The sequence below is a fragment of the Pan paniscus genome, chromosome 5, assembly GCF_029289425.2.
Source record: "Pan paniscus chromosome 5, NHGRI_mPanPan1-v2.0_pri, whole genome shotgun sequence".
In the NCBI taxonomy this organism is placed as follows: Eukaryota; Metazoa; Chordata; class Mammalia; order Primates; family Hominidae; genus Pan; species Pan paniscus.
The window spans coordinates 142,014,529-142,031,409 of record NC_073254.2 but is presented as its reverse complement, the minus strand read 5'-3'; positions in this window follow the sequence as shown (position 1 = coordinate 142,031,409).

Genomic DNA, 16,881 nt, shown 5'->3' with positions numbered 1-16,881 from the left:
GCGTGAGGGGGCTATGTGATGACTTGCTCCGTTTGAGAGGAAAGAAAGGAGCAGAGTTGCTCAAACAGCAATGGGGCAAGGAACAAAAGTAATAGAAATCATTTTTCAGTATAACACATACACTGAATTGCTTTTTATTATTTGTATAATATAGTTTACATGATTTTTTGGTTTTATTTTGCTTTTCCCCAAGATTATCAGAAAAATATCGCAGTAGCCTTCAAGTGTATTTAATCAGCTCTGCAAAGGAAAACTCAGATTCATGGGAGGAAAAGAAGTGAAAAAAATTAGTTAACCTTTCATACAGTCTCAAAACAAATCACAACGAAGATGAATAGGAAATTATTTTCAAGTATCAATTAAGTTTAGAAAATGAAACTCCCAGGAAATCATCTTAAAATTTTTTCCTTTTCCTTTTTAAATTTTTTGTCTTATTTCCTACATTCGCTTGTCCTAAAGATGAAAGCATTATGATAATTAACTCCAGGAAGATACTTATATTACGGAGTTTTAGATGGGATACCCTTTTAAAAAGGTCTAGCAGAGAGAAAATTCTTTGTACAGTAAAAGGGAGAGTTGCGATCTTTTTTTTTTAATGTTACTGAAATATGGTTTGTTGCTGAGAGATTTATGAGAGGGAATAAGAGATCAAAAATTCCTTCTGAAAGTTTGAGGTTCAGTAAACACCAAACTACTACTTTCCAAACAAGTTTCTATTTTTAAAATGTCCTGAAGATTATAGAGTGAAATTTAATCTAGGTTTGAATCATTGTCTTCTGTATCAGCAAAACATTACTTTACAAAGCTACAGCATGTCCTTGAGGCAATCTGAGTTGCATTATGGGGAAAGGAGAATGGATGGAAGGGAAGGCTTAACACTTACATTTTTAAAATAACATGTAATTTCGCTTTAATGAATGAAAGCAAAAAAAAATTATTTGGTATGTTTATTAATGTAATGCCTTTAGTAAAGAAATACAAATAATATTAAAGTTATTTCACACTACTTTGTTTTATTAAGCATAAATGTATTAGGTGAAAACATTTAAAATTGTTCTCTTGCTCTACTGAAAGCTGAAGATAATATGCTAAATATTAAGAATGATGTAAAGGAATTAATTTTAATGGGTTCCTCAAATACTGTTTTGAACCATTGACAGTGGCATCTTGAATTGAGATAATAAACTTTAATTGTTGACATATTTGAAATACATTGATGGCTACTTTTTTCACTTTTCGTCCTTATCTGCCATGTGAACAGTAATGTCTACGCATCTAGCAACTGCAGAAATGTGATATTGGAATAGCAACATGTATGGTTATATTTTTATATTGCCCCCAAAGTCAATAATTCACTATTCGATTTTTCAAAGTCATCATTTTCACTATTCAATTTTTCCTAAACTTTACTGAAACTATACAAGACACCGTAATTAAAAATACTCCCACTACTCAATGAATCAGTACTTTAGTTAAATTGAGACTAGTGTTGGATATCTTCATATACCCTGCTCTACCTTACAACTGCTCTCATTGTATATGGTAAGCCATGCATATTGCACATCTCTATTCCCATATACACCTTGAGCAGAATTTTTTCGTACTGAGCAAAGACTTTTCTTCTCTTGAGCTTCCTTTATTGACAGGAAGATTAGACAGTCCTTTCAGAATAGCTGCTGTTTAAAGATATTGCTGTCATTTCGGAAATATGGTGCTCAAAGCAAATATAAACATTTTATTCATTTGTAATCTCCATATGTTAATGCTTTATTTCTCAAAATGTTACCAGGTTTACTATATAATTTGATTTACTCTGTAGGTACAAATCTTAGAATTATTAATTGTTAATTTTCAAGGACCCCAGTGAGAGTCAATTGGGATTAGACTATGGAATTAGAATTACGGCATTTCTTGCCTCCAGGTGTAACCTTCAGACCACATTTTCTCACAAATAAAGTAATGGAAATGAAAGAGAGAAGTTTTAGGAAAGGTCAGACTGAAACCAACAAAAACAAGTGAATGCCAATTACATCAGTGGATAATGTAGCACATGTGTCGTATAACACGTCTTTTTTCAGAAGACACTTTCCATAGGATGAGTTGCAGATTTCATTTAAAGTTCCAGACTTTGCCTAAAATCCTGTTCTGAATATAATGATTTCAACTTAATACATATATATTAGAAATGAAAACAGCTCAAGGTCTTAGGTTAGAGTAAGTAGACCTGAATTATATATAATATTATATTCTGCTAATTCAATGTTTATGTGCAATGAAAAAGGCAGCAGCTCACAGCAGGGAGGAAATAAGCAAATCCTGGCAAGAGGGAGGTTTTCTGTATCCACCTGAGAGCTTGTTAATAATACTGATATCTCAGTATAAGGAATAGTAACTGCCATTTACTGAGCACCTTATATGTTACATGCATCTGATTTTCTGGAATCCTCACACAAGCACAGTGAGGTAGTTACTATTATGCCCACTTTATAACTGAGTAATTAGGGGTTAAATTATTTGCTCAAGACCAAATACTTACTAAGTGGAGCATAAGGCTTTGAATCCATTTATGTTTAAGCCAGAGGATGCTTTTGCCACCACATAGTGTATGGACTCAAATTTTAGAGCCAGACTGGCTTTATCATGTAATTATTGAGCTAGTTAACCTCTCTGAGCTCAGTTTTTCTCTTGAAAAATGGAGGTGTTGATCATGTCTACTTCACTGATTCCTTTCTTTCTTTCTTTCTTTCTTTCTTTCTTTCTTTCTTTCTTTCTTTCTTTCTTTCTTTCTTTCTTTCTTTTCTTCCTTCCTTCCTTCCTTTCTTTCTCTTTTTTTTTTTTGATGGAGTTTCGCTCTGTCACCAGGCTGGAGTGCAGTGGCACAATCTCGGCTCACTGCAACCTCCACCTCCGGGTTCAAGCGATTCTCCTACCTCAGCCTCCGAGTGGCTGGGACCACAGCACGTGCCATCATGCCCAGCTAATTTTTTGTATTTTTATTAGAGACGGGGTTTCACCATATTGGCCAGGATAGTCTCAATCTCTTGAACTCGTGATCTGCCCACTTTGGCCTCCCAAAGTGCTGGGATTACAGACATGAGCCATCGTGCCTGGCCCTTCACTGATTATTAACCCATTTCGCATTTGGAATCAAATGAAGAGCTTTTAAACAACAGTGAGGCTTGGAGCTTACCCCCTTATTTGCTATTATTAAAAATCTCCTCATATAATTCTAAGGCTTAAAAAGGGTTGGGAACACCTGACATGCCTCACTGGATTGTTGAGACTATTAAATAAGATTTATATCTGCAACACTTATAATGGTGTCTAGCACATAGTAGTTACTCATAGGAGCGTGCTATTGATTTTTATGGTGTATTTGTTGAGTTCCTTGGGTTGCAAACCTGACATCTGAGATTGCTGACATTTCTAATTACTTATTTTCTCTCTCTTCCTTACTCCCCACTCCCTCCCAGCTTCCTTTTTCTTCTGCAATTTTTTTTTTTTTTTTAAGCAGAGTCTCACTCTGTCACCCAGGCTGGAGTACAGTAGTGCTATCTCAGCTCACTGCAACCTCCACCTCCTGGGTTCAAGTGATCCTCCTGCCTCAGCCTCCTGAGTAGCCAAGACTACAGGCACAACCCACCACACCTGGCTAATTTTTGTACTTTTTGTAGAGATAGGGTTTCACCAAGTTGTCCAGGCTGGTCTCGAACTCCTGGACTCAAGCAATCCCGCCCACCCCGCCTCAGCCTCTCAAAGTGCTGGGATTACAGGCCTGAGCCATTGTACCTCATCATATTTTTTGTTGTCATGATAGAAAACATGAACGTCCTGTCCCAAATTATAATGGACCCATCTGGTTTTGGTCTTCTGGGTATCCCTTCTTTTGGGTGCATGTCTGACCTTCTCCCATTAGCACTGGTTTTGCTGGGATGGCAGTCACAGGATTGTCTCTCCCTCCTCAACCCTAATCCCACCCCAAAGAAGTTGATATGTGATTTACACTAGGTCAATCACAATTTCCATGTGGAAATTTGTATCTCAAGGGAAGGCAAATGAAAAAGGAAAGTGATTGGATCTGAGCATTTCAACTGCAGCACTCTAAGGAGATGGTCCCTGAGATCTTGATACTAGATCCAAAGAGTCAGATTCTTCTGTTTCCCTAAGTTTGTTCATATATTCTTATGATTCTGTTATGTTCTCAGTATCCTAATAATATATATATATATATAGTTGCTATATATATATATGTATAGTTGCTTAACGGAACCATTCTGTTGTTTGCAAAGAACTCTTGATGATATATGAATTTTATATTTTATGGTCCAGGAACCAAAAGAAGATTCTTTATTTCTTCTTCATCCTCATCCAAAACTTCATCCCCATCAGCATAAGAACTCAGTCTATCTCAGAACAGGAGAAAATGACTGGACCTTTCAACTGGGACTAAGGAATGGAGTTACATTGTAGTCATGGGGAGGAGTCAGGAATTTACAGAGCAGGAGTGCATGACATGTAAAGAAAGTTATTATCTCTACTAAGGCTCCTAGCAGCTGCCCTAGCCCACCCACAACCCCTCCTTTTACACCATCTCCCAACCTCTGCCACAGGCACAGTTTCCCACTGTTCCCGGCAAAAACTATTTGGTGTGTACTGCATGCTCTTGTTTTTTACTTCTGATTGGAATATCCATTTGCTTTCCATCTATCAAGTTCACTTCAACTTTGTGCCCTACATTCCTATAAAGTTCATCTTAACTCTCCAGGCAATATCAGTGTCTCATTTCTTTGTACCATCCTGTTAGCATCCTATCTAACATAGAAGACCAGAGGAAAAAAAAAGTGGGGGGCTGTGATTTAAGAGTCAGAGGTAGATGCAAAGTTTAAAAAGGAAGGCACACATGAAAAACAAGAGAAATAAAAATCTGGGACTTCTGAAACCCCATTTTACTGTTGTCTTTGCTAAAGGCTCCAAGCTTTTAATTTAATTTGTGTGCCTTGTAAGGCTCTTTGGTCCCTGTCATTCATTTCTTGGCTGTGGATGAATAAGGAATGTTATTTCAATTCTATATTCTTCTTTCTGGTAGAAAAGCAAAGATAGATAGTATGTCAAATGTCAGCTGCTGGCAGGCTATTTGCAAGGCACCTGCTGAAGAATTTGCTGCCTTTATGTAGACCCTGACTATTCTCCAACTCATATCAGGGCCATTGAGGGTGTATCAGACAAAGTTTGTTCATCTCTCAAAGGAAGATCAGTTTTCTGTCTTTCCCGTTATGAAAGAGAGATGAGAGGGCATAGTATTACAGTGCACTCTTCACCTACTTTCAGGGAGGAAAAGAATATATGTGGTTGGTAAGAAATCATTCTCTAGTTTTTAATTTCTGTTCAACCCTGTGCAACATTTCCCCTCATTTTCTATTATTTCCCTTATCTCTGGCTGAATGAGAGTAATTCTAAACTTCTTTTGGCATAGGTGTAAATTCTGAGGCCTCAAGCAAAGCATGAGAAGGAGTCACCATTTCTCCTAGAACCATCCTTCTGAGGACTCTCAGGACAAATTGAGCATGCAGTTGTGAACTCAGATGCTGGAGAAGTTTCTCCAACTGAAGTTGGCTTAAGTTTGCTCTGGGTTGTGCTGCAGTGAGCTTTGGGGACAAGGTGTTTGATGCTGCAATTCAGTGAATTAGCTTCCTCTGGGCCTTGAGAATACCTGATCCCACCCCCATCTTCTGTCCTTGCTTCTCTTGATTGATACCAGTTGAAGATTTGAACTTTGATCTTGTTTGCCTGTCTCCTTTGTGATGCATAATGACTTACATATGTTTAAGTAGAATATTTATGATAAAACCACCTGGTTTCTCTAAAGAATACTAGGAGGAATGACTCATTTTTCCCCCTGATTAGAGTGCAGAACATTGCCTTTTTGGTTTTAGTTTTGTCTAGCAGTACTTCTGCTATTGTGACAAATGTTATGGAGCACTGTGTACCAAAATAGATGTCGTATCCATCTCAAATCACCGACACTAACAATAGAAAGGAAAAGTAATTAAAAATAAAACCTCTCAAAAGAACACATCCTCCAAGGAAAGGAAAATGAGACGTAGCATGTTAATTCCACAAGCAGACGCATCTAAAGCCTCTCTCGGGATAGTGGAAAACACAGCAAACATCTGGGAGATTTCAGCTGTGAAAGAAAATTATAATCATTGGTTACAAAGACTTTTCTTGCCCCTTGCTTGTAAACAGTCGAATAAGTCCATGGAAAAGTATATAAATAGGAGGAATCATGGAATCTCAAACTAAATATCCCTAGTCAGGATAAAAGAGTAAATTTCGGGCAGAAATTCAGGAAACTACTGGAAAAAAAAAATCTGTTTCCAAATCTGAACTTTAGAATACAACTCATAAATCAGCCCCCAATTACCTCACTGGCCTTGTGGCCTGCAATCCTCCCACACTGGCCCCTCCTTGCTGCTTGAATATATTAGGGCTTCTCACTCGCTGGTGCTACTGCCTAGTACGCTCTGTGTAAGTGTGGCTTTCTCCCTCACTTCCTTCAGATGTCAGCTAACATATCACTTCCTAGCTTTAGTCCTGAAGAGGTTTTCCTCATTACACTTATTATTTCCTGACTAATTACACATGCGTGTATGCTTGGTTGTTGCTTATCTTCCCTTTCTAGAATGTTAGCTCCTTGAGGGAAAGGACTTTGTTTTCTTCAGTGTTAACATGCTGGAACTTGAGATGGTGCTTGGCTCATGGAAAATACACACTGATATTTGTTGAATGAATAAGTGAAAAGTATAAAAGAATGGGAAAAACAGAATGTGTGGTGATGTGACGTCCCACCCAGATCCCTCTGTAAGGAAGGAGGACTTGTTGCCCCACAGCCTTCAGCTGTCAGCCCTTTCAGATCACCTCAGCTGCACAGGTGAGCTGCCAAGGTTACATCATTCTGTGGGTGGGCCACGCACAATGACTGATTGAGGCAAAGGTGTGAAGAAAAGGCCATGTGGTTTTAACACAGGGAAAATATGAAGTTGAGCCACATTAACTCCGAGATGGCCAAGGCTGCTGGTCTGAATTATAGGTGGGTTCCTCCCTTGATCGACCCCACATTTCACCTCTCCTTCCACAGGTGTTGATCCAAGTGACACTCCCTAGTAAACATCTCAAAACCGAAGTTCGCTCTCTAGAAAACCCAAAATGCAACAATATGAAAAAACGAGAAGTATCTCTTCTTTACAATTTACTGTCCTATTTGATAACACTATGTCTTCATCCAAAAATAAATTCCTTCATTTGGCAGATATCTGTGGAGAAACTATTATGTTTCCGGCACTGTTCTGGGCACTGATGTGATGGAAATTAAAACACCAACAAGTCTCATGAGCTCTGTGAACTTTATATCCTAGTAGGGTAAAAATAATAAGGAAGCAAATAAAAGAAAATTTGTGAAAGTGTTAAGAGATGTGAGGAAAATAGGTAGTGAGCTGAGAAGGGTGGGAGTGATCAACTGTTTTTAACTAGGTGTCACGAGAAGGGGCTTCTGAGGCAAAGACTTCAAAGTTGAGGTTAAACTTGGGGATCCAGGCATGCCTGTCTTGGGGAGGTGTGGTCCACATTGGTTTATCACCTGCCAACTACACGCAGGCACTGGAGGGGATACTAGGGTTGCAAAAATCAGTACAAAATAGTCTGTTGCTCTAAGAAGGCTATTTTCTAATTCATACTCATAAATAATTGGAACATCTTAACGTAAGGGAATCTGGGTATTTTATTGCCCTCTTGGTTTGAGTAGTTAAAAAATATTAACTGACAACACCTTTATTGAACAGTTAATACCTGTCAAGCCTTCTTCTAAATAATTTTCACATTCTAACAGAAACAGAAAATAAGGCAGGTATTATTATTACTATATTAATATTTAACAGTTAATAAAATCAGTGCAGAGTAGGTAATTTCCCAGAAACATAGTTAGCAATCAGGAGAAGCAGAAACTAAAACCCAATAGTCTGATGTCAGATCTAGCAGTCTTAATCCTTTGTATTATGTTGAAATGTCTCCTTGCCATGCTATTAGATGTTATTTCTCCTATTGAGTTTAGAAGGGTTATATGTTTTTTAAAAATAGGTGATCTCTTCATTTTGCAACAATAATTATTTCTATATTCCAATATTCAACTATTTTGCAATATGGAAAGTAATATTTTTTCATTAAAATGACTTATAATATGATGGTGTCATTGTTTCTATTAGTAATCTCAGAAAACTTGAAAGCACCATTATCAGTTATTTCTGAGGATACGTTGGAGATTTTCCTAGATTTTCTTCTAACACAAAAGCTTGGGAAAGAAGCAAAAAGTTAGCCAATACTTTCTAAGGTAAAACCAAAGCATAAAAAAGGTAAAATAAAATATTTTAAAATTTAAAGTAGATCAGGAGACACAGCAAATTGTGAATAAATGTGTATAAATGTTCACTTACTCCACAGAGAATTGAAATGTTTTCATGGCCCCGGTTCATGATTCTCCAATGTCAGAATAACTGGGATAATTTTCCATTGGATAAGATACTGTATCATTTTCAACTTAACGAGTGCTTTTTAGATTTTTATCCTCACTCATCACTGATGGAGTCACGTGGCAATTTGATACTAAAGTTTCAGTCTCATTAGGAGACATTTGTGCTTACTTCAGTATGTTTCCCTGAAATCTATTGCCAAAGGAAAGATGCTTCAAGCTATGACTGCCTGTATCTGATTTTTTTAAAAGCAGGAATAATAAAAATAGTAAATTGAGTGCTTATTATACACCAAGAGAATTTCTGTTTATTATAGCACTTATAAAGCACATATTATTTTAGAGATGCTGAGACTGAAACCTAGAGAAGTGAAGAACATTAAATTGGGTCATGCAGCTTTTAAATTACAGAGGATTCAAGCCCAAACTGATTTAAATTCCATATCTCACACTCATAACCACTATTCTAAGTTGAGAAAATGCTAAATTCATATGCGAGTACAGGTTAAAAGTGATTATATTGTTCAACCATAATTTCTACTTCTTGGCTTAATGAGCAGATCTTCTGTCAGGAATAAATCTAGAAGGATCTGCCCAGCTATGAAAATTCATCTTCATAGCTCTGCAACTTATCTTTTTATCATTACTCAACTAGGAATTTAACTGCCTAGGATTTGTGTTTTCTCCCTTCATGTGGGACTTTTAGAAATCACTTGTTACTGAGTTACACGTTTCATGATTTAACTAGCAATTGATTTGCCTGCTAATGTGCTTCTATTTTAATTTTATGTATTTTTGTGATCGTCTCTTACTTATGAATGAATGTGTTCTTGGCCTACGGTTTTGTAAGAAAAATATATCCTAACTACCTTTTTTTAAAAAACAGTTTTATTGAGATAAACCTCACATAGTATATAATTCACCCATTTAAACTATACAACTCGCTGGCGTTTAATGTATTGACAGTTGAGTGTCGATCATCACAATCAACTTTAGAATATTTTTATTACCCCACAAAACCTTGCACTCCTTAGCTGTCATATTCTAACCTCCCCATCCTTTCAGTCCTAGGAAACCACAAATCTATTTTCTGTCTTCATAGATTTTCCTATTCTGGACATTTCATACAAATGAAATCATATAATATGTGAGGTTTTTTTGTGACTAGCTTTTTTCATTTAACATAATGTTTTCCAGATTCATCCATGTTGTAGCATATATCAGTACTTCATTTCTTTTTATTCTGAATAATATTCCCTTGAATGAATATATCCATTTATTAGTTGTCAGCTATTCTTTCTATTTAGTTGATCCATTTATTAATGTATTGATTTATCCCTTTATTAATTTATAGATTTTTCCTGCTTTTTGGTTCTTACAAATAATGGTGCTATAAATGCATTTGTATGTACATTCATAGCACCATTATTTGTAAGAATTTTTGTGTTTACACTTGGCTTCATTTCTCTTGGTTCAATACCATGGAGTGGAATTGCTGGGTCACATGATAACTCTACGCTTAACTCTTTGAGGAACTGCCAAACTATTTTCCTAAGTGGCTGCATCATTTTACATTTTCATCAGTAGGGCATGATGGTTTTGATTTCTCCACGTCCTTGTCAACACTTGTTATTATCTTTTGTATTTTAGCCATCTTAAAGGATATGAAGTGGTACATCATTGTGGTTTTGATTTGCATTTCTTTTTTAACATAACTTTCTAATTAAGCAAAAGGTACTTATCAAAAGCAGTTCAAAATATCTACAAAGGTTATATAGCTACTAACGATTAGAAAATGAAGGAAAAAAATCACACAATGGAAAATGCATCTATATTTTCAATACCCACTTTTTAAAGACTAGAATGAAAAATATTATAGAATAGAAAATTTATACTTGAAATACACTCAAGCCAAAAGAAAAAATCCCACATGATAAACCGTGCATAGTAATGATGATGATTCTCTGAATGGTATTCTAATCATTCATTAGTTTGTATAAGACATTTCACTAGTGAGAATACTAAGGACACTGTCAAATAAATTATGATGCATAGTTCCAAGCAAACTTTAAGCAATCCTGAAGAACCTGGTCAACATTTTGAACATCAGTATTTCTCTGGCAAACCAGCATATTACTTGATTGTTCATTCATTCCTATTACTATCTCTTCTACTGTGTTTAAAACCATGTATATATAATCTACTTGTGCTAAATGTAAGTTGGATAAATTGCAAAGGTGAGAGCTGGATAGAACAGATGTTTCCTTTGCCAGGGAACATTTGAAGTGAAAGACAAAAAATAATTACAAAGGAATGGGCTTTGAATGATGGCAAAGTGTTCACCAAACAGCACTGGTGGTATATGGACCCATTGAGAGTCTTCATTTCTTTTCTAAAACCCTAGAGGCTTTATAGTGTCCACATATCCATATTTCTTCAGGCAGTCCTGGTTTATATCTGTTTTCCTGGTGTCATTATTAACACCTTTCTCTTTCATTCTCAAAAATCATCTGCAAATATACTTAATTATATTTTCATCCTATTTATAAAAGACCTCCCAGTATAATGATTAAAATGTAAAGAAGATACAGCCCCCAAGGAAGGGAAAAAGTCTGCAATTAGACAACTCTTCAAGCCAGGGCTCTGATTTGGATGAGAAAACTAAGGAGAAAACACCTAAGCTGATGCCTCATCCTAAATGACATCCAATAGATTTCCCCTGCATGGGCTTCCCTAGTGTGCCTCTGACTCTCTCTGAAAACACAGGTGTATCCACCTGAAGGGTAGCATGGGAATGGCACGTTGGAGCACAACAATCCTAACTCGGCCACTGGATTCTGTGGATTGAAACTTAACTTATTTTCGAAGCTCTACTTGATAGAATTGAAGAGGTTGTTAATATCTGCCTATTTCTATCAAGATATGCTCAAAACTATGAATAGACCCGGATATACAAATAGCTCCATGAATTGGGCTCTAAAGGATTGAAGTGGCTGAAGCAGAAGCTGACTTTGTTCTGCCCCACCAGACCACTTTAGAAAGATGATTAATTAGGAGGGGGTGTTTGTGAGAAGGACTTGGATTTTCTTTTTCCAAATCAGTAGGAATTAAAACTAATCCAAAATCCACAGGCTTGCTTTTTGATCATTGCTAGTGGTAGGGTTTTGGTTGCAATTTTTAATAACTTTCAAGCTTAACTTTAAAATGTGGTAATTGAGAGACATGAATCAAGTAGAGAATTTATTTTTTAGAGCTTTGCTGTCTGCCACTTAACTAATTGGCTAGATCCTATTAGATGTCACACCTTTAGTTACGTAATATATAAGTAGTAAATAATTATTGTTCATATTTTAACTTCACTCCTTCATGAATTGCATTTGCTATTATAATTTGAGGCATGACTCTGGATGATAGAGAATTTGTCTGGTGAGAAAGTTATACCATAAGGAGGCCGGGCGCGGTGGCTCACGCCTGTAATCCCAGCACTTTGGGAGGCTGAGGCAGGTGGATCGCAAGGTCAGGAGATCAAGGCCATCCTGGCTAACATGGTGAAATCCCGTCTCTACTAAAAATACAAAAAATTAGCCGGCGTGGTACGCCCAGCTACTCGGGAGGCTGAGGCAGAAGAATGGCATTAACCTGGGAGGCGGAGCTTGCAGTGAGCAGAGATTGCGCTACTGCACTCCAGCTTGGGCAACAGAGCCAGACTCTGTCTCAAAGAAAAAAAAAAAAGTTATACCATAAGGAAAAAACAAGTACATTTAGAATCCCGTGTCTCATGCTCAGAGAATTTTCACACGTGTAAAATTAAACAGACTCCCTAATGGATTCTTCTTTTAGGAGTAATAAGAATGAGATGGGGAAAATGTATGTTTTCTTTCCAAGTTAATATGATTGTAAAACCATGAGCAATTGTGGCCTACATGAAACTGACAGTTTGTGTTGGTACTCTTTCTGGAATGACACAGGCACACTCTTCAACAAGAGTTTTACTGAAGGGCCAGGATTTTTCAAACATTTACTAAGTTTTCATTTGCTATTTAAAAAAAGACTTTGAGCTTTTGTGGTGGGAGAACTCTTTTGCTGATGTATGAGGAGACTGCTATCTGAATTTGTAAATGACATCTATGGAAAATGGGAGGATTAAACAGAGCCTTGCCGTTTCTCTTCGTCTGTGGTGCATTCTACATTTTAAAACTTCTTGGCCGGACATGGTGGCTCACACCTGTAATCCCAGCACTTTGGGAGGCCCAGGCAGGCAAATCACTTGAGGTCAGAGGTTCGAGACCTGGCCAACATGACAAAACCCTGACTCTACTAAAAACACAAAAATTAGCTGGGCATGGCCGTGTATTCCTGTAATCCCAGCTACTCGGAGAGCTGAGGCAGGAGAATGGCTTCAACCCGGGAAGCAGACATTGCAGTAAGCCAAGATCATGACACTGCACTCCAGCCTGGGCAACAAGAGCGAGATACCTCCTATAAATAAATAAATAAATGAATAACTAAATAAGTAAAATGAAATAAAATAAAATTTCTTTACAACCTATTTGTGCTTTAAATTTTTTTAATGGGTAATAGGTTGGGCTTCTTCTCATAGTGAATGTTCCTTATTTGTTGTTAGTGTTGCCTCTATAGATATGTGTATGCTTTGATATTTCTTCTGTCTTTTACACACACACACTCACACACACACAGACACACCCTTTCTCCCTTAAATTTAGGGACAAAACTGACCAAATCCTAAGTCAGTTTATTAACTGCAAAATTTATATGAAGCAGTTTATAACTAGCCCACAGATATTGGTAATCATGTAGTGGATGTGTATTAGTTCATCTTCATGCTGCTGATAAAGATATACCCAAGACTGGGAAGAAAAAGAGCTTTAATTGGACTTACAGTTCCACATGGCTGGGGAGGCCTCAGAATCATGGCAGGAGATGAAAGGCATCCTTACACGACAGCAGCAAGAGAAAATGAGGAAGAAGCAAAAGCAGAAACCCCTGATAAACCCATCAGATCTTGTGAGACTTATTCACTATCACGGCAATAGCATGGGAAAGACCGGCCCCCATGATTCAATTACCTCCCCCTGGGTCCCTCCCACAACACATGGGAATTCTGGGAGATACAATTCAAGTTGAGATTTGGGTGGGGACACAGCCAAACCATATCAAGATGTATTTCAGTTTTGAGTATCTGAGGACTTAACATAATAGAAAGAAAGAAAGCAGGAAGAAGAGGGAACATGTTCATACTGTATTATCCTCATTTACTAGTCACCTGCAAATAAATATAATTTAAACAGGTCTAAAATTTCTGCTAACATGAGATTTAAAAAAAAGGCACAGAACATAAATGCACCACATAAATGGCAAATACAGCATGTAAATTAATTCTGAGATGAATAGGAAAATGAAGTTGAGTCATGCTTTCCAAGTCTTCTGATCAAATAATTGAAAGAGAAGGGGGTCATCAAATAAGATCCTGGAAATAGAAGATGCTGAGTGTGAACTATTTTGAAATCCTATCCAAACCTCAACATACATGTGTGGAGAACAAGTATCCGTGTGTTCTGTTGAACGGTCATGTGGTTTTGGGATTTGCTTCAGTTGCTGCAGTCAGCATTTCTAGGCTTTGTCCTGATCCTGTGCCAAGAGGACATCTTTGTGGAGACTTGGAATATACCCTCAGTGTGAGTCCCTGTCTTTAATCTCAAAACCACTTTCAAAGCCATGTGTATCCTGCAGAGCAGTGCAACTCTTATGAAAGCACATTTTTCCAGTGCTTTGGCTATGCTATTACCTTTGGTGTCTTAGTTCTGGTGGATTCTGGCTCCTTAGATAACTCTAGTGTGACTCAAGGAAAGGTATTGGGAGTACAGTTAGCAGAGAAAGAAAGCCATATTCTCAAACTCTCTATGCTCGTATGGTCCCAACTTATGGTCAAACCTAGGTTTTCAGTACTTTTGTTTACCTCTAAGTTTGAAAGGTAGAAAATATGATAAAATTTGAGTGTTGTACTTAGCAATATTTTCTAATATGATTCACCCGGCTGCTGATTAACCCCAAATTTCCTAAGTTGCTGTAAATTTTCTAATATTCTCATTTACATAAACTTGCTTTTATATTTTCTAATATTCTCATATGCTTTATATAAACTTGCATGAGCCTAAAACCATTAATAACAAAATACTTTAGCCCGTTATAGTAATCAACTTGACAACTTACCACCTTAAATGAGAAGGTAGAATATCTTTCCGCCAGTGTTCCATTCCACAAATATTCGTTAAGCCCCTTACATTAACAAGGCCCTGTACTAAAATGTTGTGAATGATGTAACTATGAGCCTATCTGAATACAATATTTAGATGTGGCTTAATATTTATAGAAATAACTTAATATTTATAGAAATAAGTATTAAGAATTAAGAAATAAATATTAAGAATATTATTTATAGAAATAAATATTAAGTGGGTTTCTTGGGCACAAATAGAAACCAAATAAGGCTTAATTATTGATAATGAAAAAAAGCCTTTTTATTGAGTTGACCCTATTTTACTCAGCCTAATTGCCATAAATTCAAAGATTATATAGTATAGCTAGATTTATTTTAGTTCAAGCTATAAATTGGTATTGACAAGATGTGTCTTAAAACATAATGGATTCATTTTTTATATTATGTTTTTGTGATGACAAAACACATCTTCTAAAACAATCATCAAACAGTTGCAACCATCTGTTGTTAAGAACAGAGAAGCAAAGTACTTTATTTCCTCTTTCATTTTTTTTTGTAAGCCTGCACGTCAGCATGTACTTCTCCCCAAACTTTACATCAGCAGTTTGCCAACTTGCTTTGCTATATTGATTTCATGCTTGTTTCATTAATCATCTGTCAGACTCTTTTATCAATGGATAGACAACTTTGCAGACTGATTGCTAGCTCTAAATGTTAAATTTCCTACCATCTCAAGATTCAGTTGACAGTGGTACTCAATGAAAAATGCTACGTCAAAATTTTGGGCAAATTGATCTTTTTGGATCTCAATCTCCTCATCTCTTAGAAATCCAAAAAAGATAAAAAGAAATGATATCTACATTACCTGCAGCTTTAAGTATCTATGAAATGTGACTGATGTAAACATATAAGAAATATTACAGTAGGATTTCCAATCCCAAGAATAATTACTACTATTGAGAGGTATTCAATGACATACGTTAGTCAGTAGATGGCACTGTTTATTATGGTATTCCCATTAGGAAAGCAGTTACAAAATGTCAATTGCCTCACCTGATCAGGGTAGGGGAGGAGAGGACGAGGCTCTGTTCTTACAGAAGAGAACACATGGATTTCTCAGAGGTTAGAGTGACCTGGAGAAGGAATCCAGTTCATCTTATCTATTAGATCTTGGAAAGGGAAATTCTATTCTAGATATTTTTCAGAGATGGATATGTTTAACACACTTCATTAACCACTTTCAAATTTGAAACACTTAAGAAATCTACTTAGATCACATCTTTTCTTGTCCTTGTATTTGGTCCTGAGTGAAATTCAGAAAAATCATTTCCATTTCCTTTCTTTAAAAATCCTTCCAGCTCTATAGGGAGCACTCTTACTTTACACAAGCATTTTTTTCTTCCTTAGGATCTTCAGTCTGAGAAACACTTCAAATTTATGGGAAATGACTACCCACCATGCCTTCTTGAATTCTAATATGCCTTTCATATCAGGGCCACATATACAATGTAGTATCTATACATGCATTTAGGTATTCAATAACCAAAATATGTATATATTTGCAGTACACAACAGATATACATAGTATTTCCATTAGCCAGAAACAACTACAATCTTTTGGAGAAATTAATAGAGCAAAATGAATAAAACATAATTCATAATTGTTAGGTATAGAATGTTGCTTTCAGCTACCATCTCTTTTCATCTTTCTCTTTTTGCTGTTTTTTTCATGACTTTAAAAACAGTTTATAAGTGAAAATAAATAGGAACAAAGGACTGTGTAAATGAACTCTATCAAGTAAATATTCAGAACAGTTTTGTTATAAGTTCAGAGAGGTAACCATCCTGGACCATCAGATATCATTCTTTTTCTTTAAAAATTTTAAGGAAACATTAGTGCACTTAAGCTTTATACAATTCTGTCTCCCTGTATTGTATTTTAAGTCTCTGAAAAGCATGGAATATGTTTTATATGTTCAGGGATCCCAAGAGTTTTACACAGTATTTGATTAGTTAAGATAGACTATGGGTACTTAATGAATACTGCCTAAATGAATTAATAAATAATTTAACCTAAGTTAATTGAATCATTCAGGAGAATTGTCAGCTACTTTCAAAATAT